At 33.0% G+C, this 10,393-nt stretch overlaps 1 long non-coding RNA gene across 9 annotated transcripts; it reads left to right on the top strand.

Moving 5' to 3' along the window:
* Positions 1-288: 288 nt before the first annotated feature.
* LOC127745656 (uncharacterized) lies at positions 289-4,219 on the top strand. 9 transcript variants are annotated; one of them, XR_008006885.1, is made up of 7 exons: positions 289-496; positions 1,629-1,707; positions 2,795-2,896; positions 3,040-3,435; positions 3,506-3,559; positions 3,827-3,876; positions 4,013-4,218. It is a non-coding gene; the product is annotated as an uncharacterized LOC127745656 (long non-coding RNA). The 9 variants fall into 9 exon arrangements; XR_008006886.1 differs by having other exon boundaries at positions 3,040-3,431; XR_008006888.1 differs by having other exon boundaries at positions 3,040-3,373.
* The last annotated feature ends 6,174 nt before the right edge of the window (positions 4,220-10,393 follow it).

The raw sequence follows: 10,393 nt of genomic DNA on the forward strand, positions 1-10,393 counted from the left end.
CACTAATTTCTTCATTTAAGTTATCTTTTTGCGGTAATTATGTATTTGCCATTATTACTATATATTATAATGGCAATTATTTTTATTGCTGCTAAAAAATACATAAAAAAATTTTAAAAACAAATTTTAGTGGCAATTATTATTATTGCCACTAAATTATTATTTATTTTTACTTTTAATTTTAATTTTTATAAATTAATACCAGCCATTAATTAATTACCACTAAAAATTTTATTATGATATTTTTTAATTTCTTAAATTGCACACCTATGCAAGGAAGAGAGAACCTTGTCTCAGATATCCCACTGAACCTTGACTCAGATAATCACTCCTTGAAAATCCACTCCATCTCAACATTCTCCACCGACAACCGCCCACCATCGCCGTCACAGGCCTTGCCATCGCCGCCTATCGCTCTACACGCACATCTGTCTTCTTTTCTACACGCTCTACCTCAGATCTAGGTCGAATCCACGCCAGATCCACTCAGATCCAGGTTTGTTTTATGATTTGATTTATGTCTCTGCATTTGTTTGAAGTAAAAATTCACTCTCTCTGATCTCACTATTCAAATTGATAATGTGTTTAGTTGCTTGATTAGTTCAGTATAATTTCATAATTTCTCTTTATTTGTTAATTTCTCTTCATTTATTAATTAGGTCTCAAATTGCTTTCTGTTTCTGCTTTGTTCGAAGGTTTTGAAAAAATTGTTCAGGTGATTTTTTATTTTGTGATAAAAGATTTTGTGCTTTCTTGTCTATTTTTAGAATTTGAAGATTCAAAGGTTACATCGTGTGTCCTTGTTAAGCTTAATTTTGATTAGTCAAGGTTTTGTGACTTTGAAGTTTGAGAGAATGAACTCGATTTTTCCTCTCAGAATTTCATACTTGTTTTGGTCATAGATAGAATTGCTTAGCTTTGGTGATTTCTAAATTTTCAAGGCAATTATTTTTTCCATAATTTTTGGTCATGCAGCTCCTGCTATGATGATCCATCTGTAGAGCGACAATTTCTTGTTGTACCTGTTTCTTACTTTAATATAAAGAAGAGATGACATACTTGATTAATTAGTTCATTTTTGTTTATACTCATCACAAAACTAATCCATAATATAATGCATATTTAAATGAAGCAATAAGAAAACGTGTGCTTTAATATATTTGCCTCATGATACTTCTTGGGTAAATGCATGCATTTGGTAATTTCGTTGTTTCATACTCTATTTTTTTCATCTCATATTTTAAATTATAAATGTAAGTTTAATTGTGATGCATTACCTTAGTTTCAGTTTTAGAAGGTGGTGGTAATAGTGCACCATCCCTTTTGGTTATGGCAAGAAGCCCTTTGGTCACAAGGGATACCATCAAATCTGTTGGGCTTGTATACCTTAATAAATTTGTCTTTTGATAATAAGTTCATTTGTGAGGTAGTTATATATTATGAATTTTGGACAATTTTGTGGACAATTTTAATAGTAATTTTGTGGACAATTTTGTGATTTTAGGATAAAAAAGTATGCCTATTGTAAGAGAAAAACATTTATGCCCCCAACTACATATTCCTGTACTTGATTTGCTCCAACACAATCCTAAATCCTAATCACTTTCTTGCTTTGGTTGCAATAACAGCTTTTTGAGCTGCCTGGACTACCTTCCTCTTGCTCTTTGCTTATCCATACTGCTTTTCGCTGGTCTTACATTGAGAATTGTAAGCAACTTTTACCCTTTCATTAATCATTGTATCCATATTTGTTTCATTTTTATTCTTTCGTAATGGGAATAAACAAAATGCGTTCTTTGTAATAATAATTGAATATAGGTAATGGCAGAAATATGATCTAGGTATATAAAATTTTAATAACATTAATGATGTCTTCAGATGCTTAATTAATTGGCATACTTTTATCAAAGGTATTCATGTAAAAAAGAGTTCTTAAGTTACTCATTGTTTCATTGCATGATGCATATTATACTCTTAAGTTACTCTGTGATGATTGATATAGAGCCGCAACGCCACAAGAGTTTTATCTAGTGCTGAATTCAGCACATCTCTTCCTTTATCACCTATTTATTGCAGAACACAATCTCTGTAGACATACTTATATTTTTAATTAATTTATTTTTAAATTTATGTAAGCCACAGTGCACTATATCATGAAAATTCACTGTACAATTTGTACATCAATTTATTCCTCCTCTTGGTATCATTGGTTTTGCTGTCTGGGGTCTAGAGCCACTTCTATGCCTGAGCAGGAATTTTTTTTCTGTAAGTTAGCATCTAATCTTCATTTAAATAAATTCTAATCTGCAAGTTATCATGATAATTTATAAAAGTTGGATGAGAACAAGGAAGAGAGACAGAGAGGATGAGTTGTCATATTTGGTGGCTGTTGGGAAATTCTTGTTTCTATTGTGTGTAGGAGTGTGACTTTGAGAATTGAGATGACAGAGCACCAGGTACTCGGGTTATACTATTGGTCTGTTTTCATTGTAACTTGGTGGGTCTAAAAAATACTATATAATATTATATTAGATTAAATTATTCAAGGTGGAGGAGAATATATATTATGCTCGTGGTGTCCAATTCATACACGCATGTCTTTGTTACATTTAGAACCATATGTCTGCAAATCATTCATGTCTCCGCGTGACTTTATTTTTTCTATACTTAAATTGCCATTTTCAATTTCAGCTGAAAAGTCAATTAATCGCTAGGTTGGATTAATTTTCTGTAACATTGATGGATTGAACATTTGCACATTTGCACTTCTCTTTTAACTTTGTCATTTTGTTAGGGGAAGGATGGAATCGAACCTTCACGAGCTGAGATTTTTCTCAAAATTCATAAAAGGCGTAAGGATGGTAGACCATTGGATGAGGAATCTCCAAAAGCAGTGGTAAAATTTATGAATTTGTATCTTCTTGTTGTGATTGAAAAGTATAAAGGAACTAAATCATGTATTTAGTTCTAAAATAGGAACATACGTGTATCCTCCTTTTTAGCTTCACTCAATTGTGAAATTTAGTTCTTTCTATATAGGAATTAATTGAAGAGAAGTTGAACAATGGCGAGCTATCTAATGAAGAATCCAATAATCGTGTTGCTTGGGAAGGAGATGTTTATTCTCAAGTATTGGAAAGTGATAGAAATGGTTACGTACGGGGTTTAGGACTTGGTCCAACACCTTCTTTATTGTGGGGTAATAAATCATGTTATGGTAAATTTGTTTCGGATGCATTTGCTAATGAGGTTGCTCAAAAATTACAACAAGAAATAAAGGTGCTAAAGAAGAAACATGAAGAAGAAATGAAGTTGATGAAAGAAAATCAAAATAAAATGTTGGCTGAATTATCTTTTATGAGACAAGTTTTGTGTAAGTTTGTTTCAACAGGTTCATCTATGACTCAAGATTTCAATGAAAATTCTTTTATGTAGGTAATTTTTGAAATTTGAAATTTTTTCTTGTGATCTGTTTTCTTTTATTTGACATTACTGTATTGATTAGGTTCCTGATGCTATTAGTGGTCATGAGTTAGCATCATGCAGCACTTGAAATCAGGTTTGATGCTAATAGTTATTTTCTTGAAAGACTATATCTTCTATTATTGTTTGAATCCAGCACTAATTAACTAATACCATACATAATATTATACCAACTGTTCATTAAAATTATCATAAATAATATTTATTTGAGTCCAGCACGCTCTAGTTAGTGCATTGTGCATATAGACAAAGAAGTCTAAAATTATCAAAAATTTTGCCTGGCTCTTGTTAGAGAAACTTTCTATTTTATTTTTGCGATAATCTTTCAACACGTGGTTTGCAGACATGCCTTGTTTCCTAGATTGTCGCTTTCTGTTCTCCCATTCAGATGAGGTACCTGAATCTATGCACTCGTAATAAATAGATATAATGGAATCTGTTCTCACATAATGCACCTGTTTCTTATTCAGGCTTTTCTCACCATGCATTAGAACATTAACTTTAACTTAAATTTCAATTTGTTATGCAGATGGTGTTATACTGCTGTGGGACTCATAGTTGGTGGCTTTTTCTAGCATTGGCCTAGAACAATTGAGCATATTTTGGCTTCTTTTTTTTATTTTCTGCAAAATGTATTCAAAGTCAATGAAATGACAAACAAACCTCTATTATGTATTGATAAATATCGCTTTTAACATTTTATTTTGTCAAAAGGAGCATTTTAATAGAAAATTTATTTCAAATTTTCTTGATCAAAATTCAAATGCAAATTATTATTATTATTATTATTATTATAGAAAAGATATAGGTTGTTAGTTCTAATTAATGAAATGAGTATAATTAAAAAAATAACTTTAAGATTTTAGCGGCAATAGTAATGGCAGCTAAAAGTGAATAATAGTATAATTTTAGAATTTTTTTAGTGGCCATATAAATTGCCGGTAAAAAGGATTTTAGCGGCAATAGCAATGGCAACTAAAAGTGAACAATATTTCCATCTTAGAACTACTTTTAGTGTCCATATAAATTGCCGAGAAAATTGTCCCTAAAAGTTATATACTTTTTTGCAGCCATTAAAATGGTCTTTACCGGCAAATGTTATAATGGTCACCAAAACCTTTTAGCAGCGAAGCATAAGACGGCTAATATCTAATTGCCGGTAAATGTATTAGCGGCTATTTTTATTGCCGCTAAAAGTAAAATAAATGGCCGCTAAAAGTGATTATTTTTGTAGTGGCTAAATATCGATTTAAAAAATTCACAAGTTTAAAATCCCAATTTTATTGTAGCTCTAAACCGAAATCTAATACTCTTTAAGGTTTAGTTTAGAATGTCACAATTCAAATCAAACATTGGGAGTTTTAATCCCGGATTGTTCTCCCTTGGAATCACAATTGAGTGCATATTATTGGCTATGGGAGTTCGAGGTTTTGATTGCAAGTAATGGGAATTTAAATAGCAAAAAGTTAAAGAAACAAACAAGAAATTAAACTAGGAGCAATTAAGACAATTAACTAAGTAAATTCAAATGCTAAAAATATCTTGGTAAGGATACTACAAGAAAAATCACTTTTAGCGGCCATTTATTTCGTTTTTAGCGACAATAAAAATAGCTATTAATACAATTACTGGCAATTAGACATTAGCCGTCTTATACTTTGTCGCTAAAAGGTTTTAGCGACAATTATAACATTTGCCGGTAAAGACCTTTTTAACGGCCGCAAAAAGTATATAACTTTTAGTGGCCATTTTCTTAGCAATTTATATGGCCACCAAAAATGATTCTAAAATTGCAATGTTATTCACTTTTAGCGGCCATTCCTATTGCCGCCAAAATTCATTTTACGGCAATTTATATGGTCACTAAAAATAATTCTAAAATTATAATAGTATTTACTTTTAGTTGCCATTACTATTGCCGCTAAAATCTTAAAGACTTTTTTTAATTACATTATACTCATTTTCTTAGAAGCAACGAACTATCTTTTTTTTCTAGAATCTCAATTAGTTTTGCCAACAATTATTATTATTATGCATAATATAAATATACTAAAATTAATTACTACAAAATGAGATATTTTATTAAACTCAAAATATTGATACACAAATTTCTCTTGAAAAGTAATAAATCATATTACAGATCTAAACAATAAAAAATACTACAAGCCATGTTAGAGAACTAACTTTCAAATGCGTAATAAAACTACTAATAATGGAACCACATTGATGATTACATATCACCACCAAAATTGGGCAACATGGATCCAAAGTAGGTTCTCGCAGCCAAGTAGCCCAGAAACATGGAAGATAATGGCAATTTGGCAGCCAAGTTTTGATGTTATTGGTGTCATGGCATGGCAAAATATTGCTGTGAGGAAAAGCAAAATAGTAGGCTGTAATTCTTGAAATGGATTGGTACTTTGTCCTTGGTACTTGATTTCAATTGAAGCTGCTTCTAAGGTAATCAGAAATATATAGACCCTATTATGAGTTTAAAGAAATGAGTAAGAAAATGAGTGTTTGCATGATGATGTTGTGCTTATGTTATTATCTGTCATTGTCATCTCCTGAATAAAACTCATCTTTTATTTTTAAAAGAAATAACAGGACCACTAACATGCAACCTCAGTCACTAAATAAAACTAATACTGTAATACAACAATGGTAGACATTCATTGCAAGTTCTAATTTCTACAATAGAAAATAATCACAAGACAGAAACATAATAATTAGAAGGATACCAAAAACACTTAGGGTAGGTCAAAGATACAATAATTACCATATATAAAATAATACCGAACAACCAAGAGTAACTTAAAAATAAGTGTACCTAGACCTGTAAAACAAGGGGAAAAATAAAAAAGAAATTAGATTAGGGAAAAAAGAATGAACCAAAGAATAATAATATATGACACAATGGAAGCCATGCCCTTATCTCAACAAATATGCAGGGCTTAGATCCTTAGCTATCTGAAACAAAAACAAGGAGCAGAAATTTATTATTTATCAAGAAGTAGAAAATGAATTAATAAAAGATACCAATAAATGATAAGGTAATTACCACACAATATTTTCTGATCATTATTTGAGACTTGTGAACCTCAATCATTGCGTGCATGCTTCGCCTAACTATATGTATTTATAGTTAAATATTAATTTAACTAGCTGATGATCATTAGTTACATTAGTACTATACCTGCTATCTATGTATGTATTAAGAAATAGCTAGAATATAATAATGCTTTTGAAGTGATTAAAATGTTTTATGTAATTTAAATTGCTTAAGTTTTAATTGATATATCATTTCTGTGGCTTATATATATATCCTGTATTATCTACAGTTTTAATATAATTAATTATGTTCATGGTTGTTTCACAAGTTCCATAAGGGATATCTAGCAACTTAGCACTAAAAAATATATATCATCACTTTTAGATTTCATATTCATATAGTAGGAGTTTCTCAGATGAAAGTCCTAACTCATAAACAAGACAAAATTTTCCACACAACTGTCATCTCTTACTATTATTTGAAAAGTGAAAAGCAGAAATGGATTATTCAAATATAATGTATCACATTACAAATACACGATATATAAGACTTGAAAAAGCTAAGAAACCCAGTTGAACCCAGTTGAACCACATCCATAATTCTAATAAAATATTTACATGTTTTACTAGAATTTTCGACACAACGCTTTTTGATAAACCCCAATTTTGTGGTTTATCTTGTGCTTATTTTGGAGGATTTTATCACCTTTTCTCACACTTATTCAATGAAATAGCATAGTTTTGTAATTCTCTCTTAATTTGTGCTTAAGTGTAAAAACAAGTGTTTTTAGGCCTTTAAATTGGTAATTTTAATTCACCTTTGATTTCACTAGATCACTTGATGTGTTTGTTAGTGAATTCAGGTTGAAAAAGGTAGGAATGGATCAAAGGAGTGAAGAGAAAAGCATCCAAAGTGGAGAAATCATGGAAAAACAAGGATTTGGGGAGCATTAATCGACGCGCACGCGTGGCACCACGCGCACGCGTTGATATGAAGTCGCATGGCGATGCGTACGCATGACATAACATGTACGCGTAAATAGTAAAATGCCAAGCGATGCGTATGCGTGACCCACACGTACGCGTCGTAGCTCGCACGTGACCTCATTAAAGTGAAAGCACTGGGGGCGATTTCTGAGCTACCCATGCCCGAATCCAACCCATTCTTGAGGCTATTTCATGCTTAATTCAAGCTTGGGCAAAGGGGGAGCACTTAATTGTAGGATAGCATCATGTAGGTTAGTTTGCTAGAGAGAGAAGCTCCCTCTTCTCTCTAGAATTAGGGTTCTTAGGCTTATTTGCATCCTAGATCTAGGCTTGATTTCTTGTTTTCATCTTGTTTCCCTTACAATTTCTTGTTTCTACTCCTTCATTCTCATACTTTGTAGTGTTAATTTCTCTTTTATGCCTCTTTTATTGATGAACCACTACAAAGGAAACGAGAAATAGCGGCGATTCTTGGAGTGATTTGCAGTGGTTTTAAGTAGCCGCGAAACGGAATTTCAGCGGTTTGTTAAGCGTCGCCTATTAGTGGGTGGCTATATGTTTTTGCGGCGGTTCTTAGGAACTGCTGGCACAACCGCCGCAAATCCCATAAATAGCGTCGCAATGTTTAGCGGCAGTTTGAAACCACCACGATCTAGACAACAGTGATCTCCACACAAAATAATCGGCGGTTTGTAACCGCCGCTGTTTAACGGCCACGGTTTTGTTCAAATGTAATCATCGGCAGTTTGAAAACGCTGCTGTTTAACGAACGATGTTTTTTGAAATGTAACTAGAAATGGTGGCGGTTTTAAACGGCTGCTATTTCGTAACCTGAATTTTCAAATTTCTAACAGCTAATTCGCAACCGCCACTATTTTCCGGTTAAATGGCCACAAAAATTCTGTATTGTACACTAGCAATCCACGCTATTTTTTATTTTAATGTACATTTTTTTTTTGTTTTTTTAATCCTTATTAATATTAGTAAGTTTATTATTTTATATCCCAAAAAATAAATTGCAAGGTAAACGACAATAGCAAAACCATTAATTTAATTAATATAATTATCCAAATATCAATAAAGTGTACTCCTTACTAAGAGTTGCATAATCAACAACATAAAAGTGTATATTTGAAAGAAGAAAAGGTTTCATAATCCTAAGATCTACTTTCTATTCTGTCTCTCCAACATACTCATCCATGCAGCGACATCTGATGGCAGCTTCCTACCTTGCCCTTGAAGTAGACATATCAAAGCACTCTCCATTGCCTGCATCCTGACCTTCCTAGTTGCTACTACATCCTCCACTGCCTGTCTTTTTGTCTTCTTGGCTCCTACTTCATCCTCTACTGTCAGTCTTTTGGTATTCTCGACTGCTACTTCATCCTCCACTGTCTTCCCTTTCAATTTCTCTGCTGCCAACTCTGCTTGTAGTTCAAGCAGCATCCTTTGGGTCTCCTCCCTTTCAAAACCATTGCTCGGCTGATGGGAATTTATACTGAAGACTTGACTAGAAGTCGGCCCCAACCCCATGCCACACACCCTACCCGGGTGCTCCTTTTCCGAGAGCTTGAGCAAGCGAATCATTCTGAGACAACAGTCTAGAGGATTCATCACGTTGCTCAATAGCATCAATTCTTTCCTACACACATAGATAAGCAATTATAATCATTTATTAGCTAGTCGTTAACTGTACAGACTTCCAATAAAATTTTAAAAACTAAAACATAGGAGAAACTACTCCCCGATTCTCAACACATTACTTACTCCAATAGCCCAAGCTGCATCATGGACATAGGAGCCATTAGCTCTTTTGTGCGTTAAGAGATACAACTCTCCTCTACTAACTCTCCTCCCTTGTCATTCCGACTATACCAATAATGATGACAAAGTGAATCAGTGGAGGAAGATATAGTTCAAAAACATTCCCAAAATTAGATTACCTTTTTTTCTCCGAGCCTTGCCAAGCTTTTCGACCTGCCGGTGTGGGTGTAACGCTGCTTTGATCAATTCTCAGGATTTTTCTTACACAACTCCTGTCATGCCATCAAATTAAGAGTTACTAGACACTAGTTATGACTAACTCAAAGTGACATAAATGGACTTTTTCTGTTATGAGACAAAACTATAATTTACCTATGTCTCTTTGCTATTACGATAATCGAGAAACCATTTCCAATGGTCTGTAGTAATTTCATCTGGGCGGTTTTCAATATTTTCTTCAAGTGAAATTTCTAGGTCATAGCAATGATGGTATAATCTGTTCCTCGTTTCCTTCCAAGCCCTTCCTAGCATTTTGAATATTATACGCTTGATAATTCCTCTAGTATCTTCTTCAAAATGGAATATTTCCTGCAACATTAAAATTAAGTTGTCAGTAGTGTTCAAATTATGAGTTTGGAATGGTACGAAAAATTAAAAATAACATTTTACCTTTACACATTCATTATAGACCTTGTCCCTGGTGTGAACCTTTCTCCAGTCCTTCTCGCAGATTGGGAATTTGGTGTAGTCAGATCCCAGTAGTCCCATAACGCCGCTCAATAGACCTGCTTCATCCTCAACTGGTTGCAGTGCACTGTTAAACCTGAGTACGATCTTTCTTCCGTTAGGTGGCTTTATAGCTTCCTTCACACTCAGTTTGACCTATTTGATTGTGCCATCGGATTCTGTAAAACATATTTATTCTTAGTTATTGGATCCAAGCTGCGATGACATCATAGGAAATAGCTGAATGAAAATTAGAATTAAATAAATTCTCTTATACCAATTGTTTTAACATCCAAAAATTATGTGGTCTTGCATCCCTTGCGCTTCTGAGTATCTGATGCAGCAAAAAGGTTATCAACATTTTGGTCAAAAGAATCTACCT

The sequence above is a fragment of the Arachis duranensis genome, chromosome 3 (assembly GCF_000817695.3).
Source record: "Arachis duranensis cultivar V14167 chromosome 3, aradu.V14167.gnm2.J7QH, whole genome shotgun sequence".
Classification (NCBI taxonomy): domain Eukaryota; kingdom Viridiplantae; phylum Streptophyta; class Magnoliopsida; order Fabales; family Fabaceae; genus Arachis; species Arachis duranensis.